The sequence below is a fragment of the Vigna unguiculata genome, chromosome 10 (genome assembly GCF_037176805.1).
Source record: "Vigna unguiculata cultivar grain cowpea cultivar isolate G323 ecotype 2 chromosome 10, ASM3717680v1, whole genome shotgun sequence".
NCBI classification, from domain to species: domain Eukaryota; kingdom Viridiplantae; phylum Streptophyta; class Magnoliopsida; order Fabales; family Fabaceae; genus Vigna; species Vigna unguiculata.
Genome location: NC_140801.1, coordinates 21,850,784 through 21,863,054, shown reverse-complemented (window position 1 = coordinate 21,863,054; position 12,271 = coordinate 21,850,784).

Sequence of the window (12,271 nt, the reverse complement as noted above, 5' to 3'; positions counted from 1 at the left end):
TACTATTTACAATTTAAATAAATCATGTTTTTTTCATAAAAAATTGCTCAAAATTTCAGAAGAAACTTGTTGCAAATTGTCAAATGGATTATTGGTGATATGAAATTTGAAAATAGTCTTCTTTTTATGAAACTTTTTTAATTTTTTATTAACTTTCACTCTATACAATTTAAATAATTTATATTTTATATATAAAAATTGCAAAAAATTTCACAAGTAACGAGTTGGCCAATACTAGGATAGGATTTGTGTTCTTAAATTTGACAAATTCCATCTCCTGGTAACAATTTTTTAATTATTTTTACTATTTTTAACTATTTACAATTCAAATAATTGAACTTATATGTACAAAAAGATCTATAAATTTCATAACAAACAGGTTGGAAGATACTCAAATGGGATTAGTTTTTGAAATTTATAAAATTCAATCTCTAGGTAACAAATTTTCAATGGTTTTTTACTACTTTCTACTATTCACAATTTAAATAATTCAGGTTTTCTACATAAAAATTCCTCAAAATTTCATGAGAAACTTGTTGCAGATAGTCAAAGAGGATTATTGGTGTTATGAAATTTGAAAATTTTCTTCTTTTTGTCACACTTCTTTAATTTTTTACTAATTTTTACTATATACAAATTAATTAATTGATATTTTATATAAAAAATTGCAAAAAGTTTAACAAGAAACAAGTTAACCAATACTAGGATAGGATTTGTGTTCTTGAGTTTGGCAAATTCCTTCTCCTGGAAACCCTTTTTTAATTCTTTCTCCTATTTTTAACTATTTACAATTCAAGTAATTAAAATTTTATGTACAAAAATATCTCAAAATTTCATAACAAACAGGTTCGCGGATACTCAAATGCAATTTGTTTCTAAATTTAAAAAATTTCATCTCTAGGTAACAATTTTTCAATTGTTTTTTACTACTTTCAACTATTTACAATTTAAATAAATCATGTTTTTTTCATGAAAGTTGCTCAAAATTTCAAAAGAAACTTGTTGCAAATTGTCAAAGGGATTATTGGTGTTATGAAATTTTAAAATTTTCTTCTTTTTGTGACACTTTTTTAATTTTTTACTAATTTTTGCTCTTTACAATTTAAATAATTTATATTTTATATATAAAAATTGCAAAAAATTTCACAAGTAACGAGTTGGCCAATACTAGGATAGGATTTTTGTTCTTAAATTTCACAAATTCCATCTCCTGGTAACAATTTTTTAATTATTTGTACTATTTTTAACTATTTACAATTCAAATAATTGAACTTATATGTACAAAAAGATCTAAAAATTTCATAACAAACAGGTTGACAGATACTCAAATGGGATTAGTTTCTTAAATTTATAAAATTGAATCTCTAGTTAACAAATTTTCAATGGGTTTTTACTATTCTCTACTATTTAAAATTTAAATAATTCATGTTTGCTACATAAAAATTGCTCAAAATTTCATGAGAAACTTGTTGCAAATAGTCAAAGAGGATTATTGGTGTTATGAAATTTGAAAATTTTCTTCTTTTTGTCACACTTCTTTAATTTTTTACTAATTCTTACTATATACAAATTAAATAATTGATATTTTATATAAAAAAATTGCAAAAAGTTTAACAAGAAACAAGTTAACCAATACTAGGATAGGATTTGTGTTCTTGAATTCGACAAATTCCATCTCCTAGTAACCCTTTTTTAATTCTTTTTACTATTTTTAACTATTTACAATTCAAGTAATTAAAATTTTATATACAAAAATATATCAAAATTTCATAACAAACAGGTTCGCGGATACTCAAATGCAATTTGTTTCTAAATTTAAAAAATTCAATCTCTAGGTAACAATTTTTCAATTGTTTTTTACTACTTTCAACTATTTACAATTTTAATAAATCATGTTTTCTTCATAAAAATTGCTCAAAATTTGAGAAGAAACTTGTTGCAAATTGTCAAAGGGATTATTGGTGTTATGAAATTTGAAAATTTTCTTCTTTTTGTGACACTTTTTTAATTTTTTACTAATTTTTACTCTTTACAATTTAAATAATTGATATTTTATATATAAAAATTGAAAAAAAAATTTCACCAGTAACGAGTGGGCCAATACTGGGATAGGATTTGTGTTCTTAAATTTGACAAATTCCATCTCCTAGTAACAATTTTTTAATTCTTTTTACTATTTTTAACTATTTACAATTCAAATAATTGAACTTATATGTACAAAAAGATCTCAAAATTTCATAACAAACAAGTTGGCCGATACTCAAATGGGATTAGTTTCTGAAATTTATAAAATTCAATCTCTAGGTAACAAATTATCAAATGTTTTTTACTACTTGCTAATATTTACAATTTAAATAATTCATGTTTTCTACATAAAAATTGCTCAAAATTTCATGAGAAACTTGTTGCAAATAGTCAAAGAGGATTATTGGTGTTATGAAATTTGAAAATTTTCTTCTTTTTGTGAAACTTTTTTAATTTTTTACTAATTTTTACTCTTTACAATTTAAATAATTGATATTTTATATATAAAAATTGCAAAAGATTTCACAAGTAACGAGTTGGCCAATACTAGGATAGGATTTGTGTTCTTAAATTTGACAAATTTCATCTCCTAGTAATAATTTTTTAATTCTTTTTACTATTTTTAACTATTTACAATTCAAATAATTGAACTTTTATGTACAAAAAGATCTCAAAATTTCATAACTAACAAGTTGGCAGATACTCAACTGGGATTAGTTTATGAAATTTATAAAATTCAATCTCTAGGTAACAAAATTTCAATGGTTTTTTCTACTTTCTACTATTTACCATTTAAATAAGTCATGTTTTTTTCATAAAAATTGCTCAAAATTTCAGTAGAAACTTTTTGCAAATTTTCAAAGGGCTTATTTGTGTTATGAAATTTGAAAATTTTCTTCTTTTTGTGACACTTTTTTAATTTTTTACTAATTTTTATTCTTTACAATTTAAATAATTGATATTTTATATATAAAAATTGAAAATAAATTTCACCAGTAACGAGTGGGCCATTACTAGGATAGGATTTGTGTTCTTAAATTTGACAAATTCCATCTCCTAGTAACAATTTTTTAATTCTTTTTACTATTTTTAACTATTTACAATTCAAATAATTGAACTTATATGTATAAAAAGATCTCAAAATTTCATAACAAACAGGTTGGCAGATACTCAAATGGGATTAGTTTCTGAAATTTATAAAATTCAATCTCTAGGTAACAAATTTTCAATGGTTTTTTACTACTTTCTACTGTTTACAATTTAAATAATTCATGTTTTCTACATAAAAATTGCTCAAAATTTCATGAGAAACTTGTTGCAAATAGTCAAAGAGGATTATTGATGTTATGAAATTTGAAAATTTTCTTCTTTTTGTCACACTTCTTTAATTTTTTACTAATTTTTAGTATATACAAATTAAATAATTGATATTTTATATAAAAAAATTGCAAAAAGTTTAACAAGAAACAAGTTAACCAATACTAGGATAGGATTTGTGTTCTTGAATTTGACAAATTCCATCACCTGGTAACCCTTTTTTAATTCTTTTTACTATTTCTAACTATTTACAATTCAAGTAATTAAAATTTTATGTACAAAAATATCTCAAAATTTCATAAAAAACAGGTTCGCGGATACTCAAACAATTTGTTTCTAAATTTAAAAAATTCAATCTCAAGGTAACAATTTTTCAATTGTTTTTTACTACTTTCTACTAGTTACGATATAAATAAATCATGTCTTTTTCATAAAAATTGCTCAAAATTTCAGAAGAAACTTGTTGCAAATTGTCAAAGGGATTATTGGTGTTATGAAATTTGAAAACTTTCTTCTTTTTGTGACACTTTTTTTATTTTTTACTAATTTTAACTCTTTACAATTTAAATAATTGATATTTTATATATAAAAATTGCAAAAAATTTCACAAGTAACGAGTTGGCCAATACTAGCATAGGATTTGTGCTCTTAAATTTGACAAATTCCATCTCTTGGTATCAATTTTTTATTTCTTTTTACTATTTTTAACTATTTGCAATTCAAATAATTCAACTGATATGTACAAAAAGATTTAAAAATTTCATAACAAACAGGTTGGCAGATACTCAAATGGGATTAGTTTCTGAAATTTATAAAATTCAATCTATAGGTAAGAAATTTTTCAATTGTTTTTTTAAACTTTCTATTATTTACAATTTAAATAAATCATCTTTTTTTCATAAAAATTGCTCAAAATTTCAGAAGAAAATTGTTCAAATTTTCAAAGGGATTATTGGTGTGATGAAATTTGAAAATTTTCTTCTTTTTGTCACACTTCTTTAATTTTTTACTAATTCTTACTACATACAAATTAAATAATTGATATTTTATATAAAAAAATTGCAAAAAGTTTAACAAGAAACAAGTTAACCAATACTAGGATAGGATTTGTGTTCTTGAATTTGACAAATTCCATCACCTGGTAACCCTTTTTTAATTCTTTTTACTATTTCTAACTATTTACAATTCAAGTAATTAAAATTTTATGTACTGATGAAGGATTGATCCCAACCAAGGATGGAGGCACATGCTTAAAAAGACTAAGCATGTTTAGAAAGGAAGTTCACTAATCCTTCATCCCTTTCATTTATGTTTGTTATTTTTGATTCTGTAAGTTGACTTAGTTGAATCAACTTTAGTTGACTTGTTGACCTTTGACTAGGTTTGACTTGTTGACTATAGTTGACTTGACTTAAGCCAACATGCTAATCTATGTTTATTTGCTTTGTAGATTAATTAGGAGTAAGAAAGCAATGTTAGGTGGCATATGGTGATTGGGGAGCATAAATGATGTGGAGGAGAGAGTAAAGCAAAGGCATAAAGCATAAAGAAAAAGGCATAAAGCAAGTGTACCTATGTACCTTTGGTCTTCTTTGTTTTTAGCACACTATGGCCACTTTCTAGAGACATATGAGACACATTCTTGGTCTCCTTTTGTGCTAGAACGAAATTAGCCTTGCACACACCATAGTTAGCTCTTTTGTCTCTCATTTTTGTAACCTTATTTGACCTAGTTTCTAGAAGCTAGGGTTAGGTTTTTGTAGAGACATCCTTAGGTATCTTTTATTTGCTTAGAGGTCCCTAAACTCTTCTATATAAGGGGTGCTCCTAGACATGTAAAAGGGGTTGAACATTTTGAAGTAAAAACACTCTTATGTCTCAACCATTTGTGAGAGTTTTCTCCCTTGGGAGTGAAACTTTTAAGCCTTATCTTGCATAGCAAGTGGCGGCACACATCCACTCATCTTCAAGGTTGCCATGGCTTCTAGCCTAGCCTTGTAGTGGCGTGCTTCTCACATTTTTACCATTTCTTTCCTTTCCATTTTATGCTTTCTTCTTCCTTTAATTGTTCTTGGTTTTCTATGGTTTATGTGCTTTACATTTCCTTTTTGTTTTGAATCAATCCATCATCTTCTTCTCTTGAGCTTTGTGAAAGGAACCTTCACATCTAGATAGCTTGCTATCTTAATGTCCAGTGGGGATTTCACTTAGCTTTCTTAATCAACTCACACCATATTCAATAATCTTAAAAGAAAACAAGATAATCCTTCATCATGTACAAAAATATCTCAAAATTTCATAAAAAACAGGTTCGCGGATACTCAAACAATTTGTTTCTAAATTTAAAAAATTCAATCTCAAGGTAACAATTTTTCAATTGTTTTTTACTACTTTCTACTATTTACGATATAAATAAATCATGTCTTTTTCATAAAAATTGCTCAAAATTTCAAAAGAAAATTGTTCAAATTTTCAAAGGGATTATTGGTATTATGAAATTTGAAAATTTTCTTCTTTTTGTGACACTTTTTTAATTTTTTACTAATTTTTACTCTTTACAAATTAAATAATTGATATTTTATATATAAAAATTGCAAAAAATTTCACAAGTAACGAGTTGGCCAATACTAGCATAGGATTTGTGCTCTTAAATTTGACAAATTCCATCCCTTGGTAACAATCTTTTAATTCTTTTTACTATTTTTAACTATTTGCAATTCAAATAATTGAACTGATATGTACAAAAAGATCTAAAAATTTCATAACAAACAGGTTGGCAGATACTAAAATGGGATTAGTTTCTGAAATTTATAAAATTCAATCTATAGGTAACAAATTTTCAATTATTTTTTACTACTTTCTACTATTTACCATTTAAATAAATCTTGTTTTTTTCATAAAAATTGCTCAAAATTTCAAAAGAAACTTGTTGCAAATTGTCAAAGGGATTATTGGTGTTATGAAATTTGAAAATATTCTTCTTTTTGTTACACTTTTTTAATTTTTTACTAATTTTTACTCTTTACAATTTAAATAATTGATATTTTATATATAAAAATTGCAAAAGATTTCACAAGTAACGAGTTGGCCAATACTAGGATAGGATTTGTGTTCTTAAATTTGACAAATTTCATCTCCTAGTAACAATTTTTTAATTCTTTTTACTATTTTTAACTATTTACAATTCCAATAATTGAAGTTATATGTACAAAAAGATCTCAAAATTTCATAACAAACAGGTTGGCAAATACTCAAATGGGATTTGTTTCTGAAATTTATAAAATTTGATCTCTAGGTAACAAATTTTCAATTATTTTTTACTACTTTCTACTATTTACCATTTAAATAAATGTTGTTTTTTTCATAAAAATTGCTCAAAATTTCAGAAGAAACTTGTTGCAAATTGTCAAAGGGATTATTGGTGTTATGAAATTTGAAAATATTCTTCTTTTTGTGACACTTTTTTAATTTTTTACTAATTTTTACTCTTTACAATTTAAATAATTGATATTTTATATATAAAGATTGAAAAAAAAATTCACAAGTAACGAGTTGGCCAATACGAGGATAGGATTTGTGTTCTTAAATTTGACAAATTCCATCTCCTAGTAAAAATTTTTTAATTCTTTTTACTATTTTTAACTATTTACAATTCAAATAATTGAACTTATATGTACAAAAAGATCTCAAAATTTCATAACAAATAGGTTGGCAGATACTCAAATGGGATTAGTTTCTAAAATTTATAAAATTCAATCTCTAGGTAACAAATTTTCAATGGTTTTTTACTACTTTCTACTATTTACAATTTAAATAATTTATGTTTTCTACATAAAAATTGCTCAAAATTTCATGAGAAACTTGTTGCAAATAGTCAAAGAGGATTATTGGTGTTATGAAATTTGAAAGTTTTCTTCTTCTTGTGACACTTTTTTAATTTTTTACTAATTTTTAGTCTTTCCAATTTAAATAATTGATATTTTATATATAAAAATTGCAAAAAATTTCACAAGTAACGAGTTGGCCTATACTAGGACATGATTTGTGTTCTTAAATTTTACAAATTCCATCTCCTGGTAACAATTTTTTAATTCTTTTTACTATTTCTAACTATTTACAATTCGAATAATTGAACTTATATGTACAAAAAGATCTCAAAATTTCATAAAAAACAGGTTGGCAGATACTCAAATGGGATTAGTTTCTGAAATTTATAAAATTCAACCTCTAGGTAACAAATTTTCAATGGTTTTTTACTACTTTCTACTATTTACAATTTAAATAATTTATGTTTTCACATAAAAATTGCTCAAAATTTCATGAGAAACTTGTTGCAAAAAGTCAAAGAGAATTATTGGTGTTATGAAATTTGAAAATTTTCTTCTTTTTGGCACACATCTTTAATTTTTTTACTGATTTTTACTATATACAAATTAAATAATTGATATTTTATATAAAAAAATTGCAAAAAGTTTAACAAGAAACAAGTTAACCAATACTAGGATAGGATTTGTGTTCTTGAATTTGACAAATTCCATCTCCTAGTAACCCTTTTTAATTCTTTTTACTATTTTTAACTATTTACAATTCAAGTAATTAAAATTTTATGTACAAAAAGATCTCAAAATTTCATAACAAAGAGGTTCGTGGATACTCAAATTCAATTTGTTTCTAAATTTAAAAAATTCAATTTGTAGGTAAAAATTTTTCAATTGTTTTTTACTACTTTCTACTATTTACAATTTAAATAAATCATGTTTTTTTCATAAAAATTGCTGAAAATTTCAGAAGAAACTTGTTGCAAATTGTCAAAGGGATTTTTGGTGTTATGAAATTTGAAAATTTTCTTCTTTTTTGTGACACTTTTTTAATTTTTTACTAATTTTTACTCTTTACAATTTAAGTAATTTATATTTTATGTATAAAAATTGCAAAAATTTCACAAGTAACGAGTTGGCCAATACTAAAATAGGATTTGTGTTCTTAAATTTGACAAATTCCATCTCCTAGTAACAATTTTTTAATTCTTTTTACTATTTTTAACTATTTACAATTCAAATAATTGAACTTATATGTACAAAAAGATCTCAAAATTTCATAACAAACAGGTTAACAGATACTCAAATGGGATTAGTTTATGAAATTTATAAAATTCAATCTCTAGGTAACAAATTTTCAATGGTTTTTTACTACTTTCTACTATTTACAATTTAAATAATTCATGTTTTCTACATAAAAATTGCTCAAAATTTCATGAGAAACTTGTTGCAAATAGTCAAAGAGGATTATTGGTGTTATGAAATTTGAAAATTTTCTTCTTTTTGTCACACTTCTTTAATTTTTTACTAATTTTTACTATATACAAATTAAATAATTGATATTTTATATAAAAAAATTGCAAAAAGTTTAACAAGAAACAAGTTAACCAATACTAGGATAGGATTTGTGTTCTTGAATTTGAAAATTCCATCTCCTGGTAACCCTTTTTTAATTCTTTTTACTATTTTTAACTATTTACAACTCAAATAATTGAACTTTTATGTACAAAAAGATCTCAAAATTTCATAACAAACAGGTTGGCAGATACTCAAATGGGATTAGTTTCTGAAATTTAAAAAATTAAATTTCTAAGTAAAAATTTTTCAGTTTATTTTACTACTTTCTACTATTTACAATTTAAATGATTCATGTTTTCTACATACAAATTGGTCAAAGTTTGATAAGAAACTTATTGGAACTAGTCAAAGGGGATTATTGTGTTGGTATCGCGCAGCGGAATGTTTGAGCGTGCGGACAAACCCAAGAGGGGGGTGAATTGGTTTTTAAGTAATAAAATTAATACTTTAAAATTTTCCAAAATTTATCAATTAAATCAATAATTAATTTCTTTAAACACAATAATAGATGAAATAAAGAGATAGAGAAGAAGATTGAACACAAGTATTTATACTGGTTCGGATAAAAAGACCCTACGTCTAGTTATTAATCTCTCAAAAACGAGATTAACTAAATCCCTAACAAGTAACAGATTTACAATCAGATATTAAGAGTGTAAGGAAAGAAAACACCTCTCTTGAATCACACAAGAGATGAACACCTTTCTCTGAATCACACAGAGAACCTTGACCTTAGCTTTCCTAGCAACAGCAGCAGCACTCAATCTCCTAGAACACCTCTCAGTAAAAGTTATCGCTCTATCCACACTAGGTTTTTCAAAGCTTCTATTGAGAACATTCAGAGAACTCTCTTGCAGTCACAACACTAGTACTCTAGCTTCTCAAAAAGCTAAGTGAGAAGTAACTCTGAGGTTCCTTTAAATAGGGGTTCCAGAAATTAGGTCAAAAAGTTGAACAGTCGTACCCAACTGACCAGTTATCACTAGTGATAATCGATTATTCCAGTGTGGTTTATGAAAAACAAATTTTTTGAGCAGATAATCGATTATCAGAGGTGATAATCGATTATTCCAATGCTTGCTTGAAAAGGAATTGGTTCAGCTCAGGATAATCGATTATTCTAAGTGATAATCGATTATCACTTTGATTTTTCGAGAAATACCAAAATTTTCTTTGTACAATACTTATTCTAACTAATCTAATTACATTTTACAAGATAGCTTTAAACATAACAACACATGGTCTTCACATTGACTTCCGGATGGCTTTCAGTCTTCTTTTATATTCATCAAAATCTTGCTTCAGCATTTAGACTTATATTGCTTTTGCCAACAATCTCCCCTTTTTTGATGATGATCAAAACAATATGTTTAAAGTATCTGCAATCAAAATATCTTACAAGTAGATTTGTTAGTAGCACTGTTTGGTTTAAACGTTTAAACTTTTTCTCCCCCTGTTTTGATCATATGAAAAAAGTTTTAATGAGGAAGCTCCCCCTCAATGAGGCAATGGTAAAGAATAACAAGACAAATATACTTTTATTGAAAAAAAATAATAAAACTGGAAAACATATTACAATTGCAAAAAAATAGACTATGATGTAGACTTTTAAAAGTCTTGACTCATGTCATCATCTTCCTCATATTTATCAAATTTATGTTCTAAGTTAGAGATCCTAGAATCTAATCCTCTAATTAAGCCAGTGACTTCTTCATGTCTATGAGTGGAGAGAAGAAAGAATTCTTCAAGTCTCTGGTTGACATTTAAAATGTGATCCTCTAAAGAAGAAGATGAGCCACCAACACCACTGGATGATCCAATATTTGTGTCAACAGGATGAATAGGAGCAGTGGGAGGATTTTCTTCTTCTTCATTGTCCGAGGAAGGCATATCATCCTTGTGAATGTAGGTATTCCCAAAAGGAATAAACTTCATCTGCTTCAAGGAGTTTTCCGCAATTTTGTTGGCTGTAGTTGTCTTATGAGACTGTTCATCAGAGACATTTACCCCTTTATACTCACAAATACGAGAGATGAGCAACGAATAGGGGAGAGGATATTGAGGCAATCTCTTGGCTTTGAGCATGGTGTCAAGAATGATGCTTGGCCAATAGATAGGAATGTGGTTGAGCATGGCATAGATGATCATAAGATCTGCTTCACTACACTGTGCGTGGTTTGTACCACGTGGCCATAGAATCCAAATAATGAGATAGTGAAGTAGACGCTCATCGATTTTGAGAGGTCCGGCTAGCAATTGACGGCCTATTTCTTGATCTGGGCATCGCATAAAGGATCTATATGCAAAAATTTTGTTGAACCCTTCAATGCCAGCTGTGAGGATTGGGGATGTGCCATCATGAATGGGAAATTGTGCAACATTTTCCCAAATATCATCATCTAGAATAATGTTGACACCTTTCACCTTTGTGAACCCAACTCCATCTCTGAATTTTTAATTGAAGTAGAAGGCTCTTACCAAATCAGGGTAGTAGATGCCTTGCATCTCTGTGAAGAATTTCACACCTTGTTCACCCAGAAAATTTTGAATTGTGAAATGGCGATTTACAAACCATTGAGACTGGATGAATTTTGCAGTGATGAGGGGTTTGTCTTTCCACAATGTGATGAATTCAGATCTTCTTTCTTCATCCGAAATCCATCCTTCAATGGAAGCTGTTCGAGGTGCAGTTGAGGGTTTAGAGGCACGAGATGCAGTCCTTCTGCGTGTAGGAATCTTTCTACGAGAGGATTCAGCCATGGTTGAGGTAAAGGAGAGGGAAGTTTTTGTGAGTTTTTGAGAAAATGAGAAAATGAGAAAATGAGAAAACTTTGAGTGTTGATGGAGAGAAAAGAGTGTTCTGGTGAGAAAAATGGCTCATATTTATAGAGAAGAGTCTCCAACGGCCATATACACGCGATTTGATGCAAATCTAGCCGTTGCAACGGCTAGTTTTTAAAATTATTTGGTCCAACAACGTGTAATAATCGATTATCCTAAGATGATAATCGATTATTGGTTCATGTTCTGGGCAAAATATGAATCCTGACGAGCTGATAATCGATTATCCTAAGTGATAATCGATTATTCCAGTGAGTTTTTGATTTTTGGCTCAAAATTAAGGATAATCGATTATTGCCCCAAATAATCGATTATTACAGAACATTTTTGAATTTTAAGGCTGAGAAGTTTAAGGATAATCGATTATGTCTCCAGATAATCGATTATTCCAGAATGTTTTGGGAATTTTTAAGAGTGTCTGATAATCGATTATTGACACTTATAATCGATTATTGACGCTATTTTTCGGATTTTTTAAGGATTTTAAGTTTTTGACAATTTAAGAGATCTCTAATATGCCTAAGTCTCTTCTTAGTTCATAAAATCTATCTTTAGCTAAAGGTTTGGTAAAGATATCAGCTAATTGATGCTTTGTATCTACGTATTTTATCTCACAATTTCCTTTATTAATGTGATCTCTTAGGAAATGATGCCTTATTTCAATGTGCTTTGTCCTAGAGTGCATTATGGGA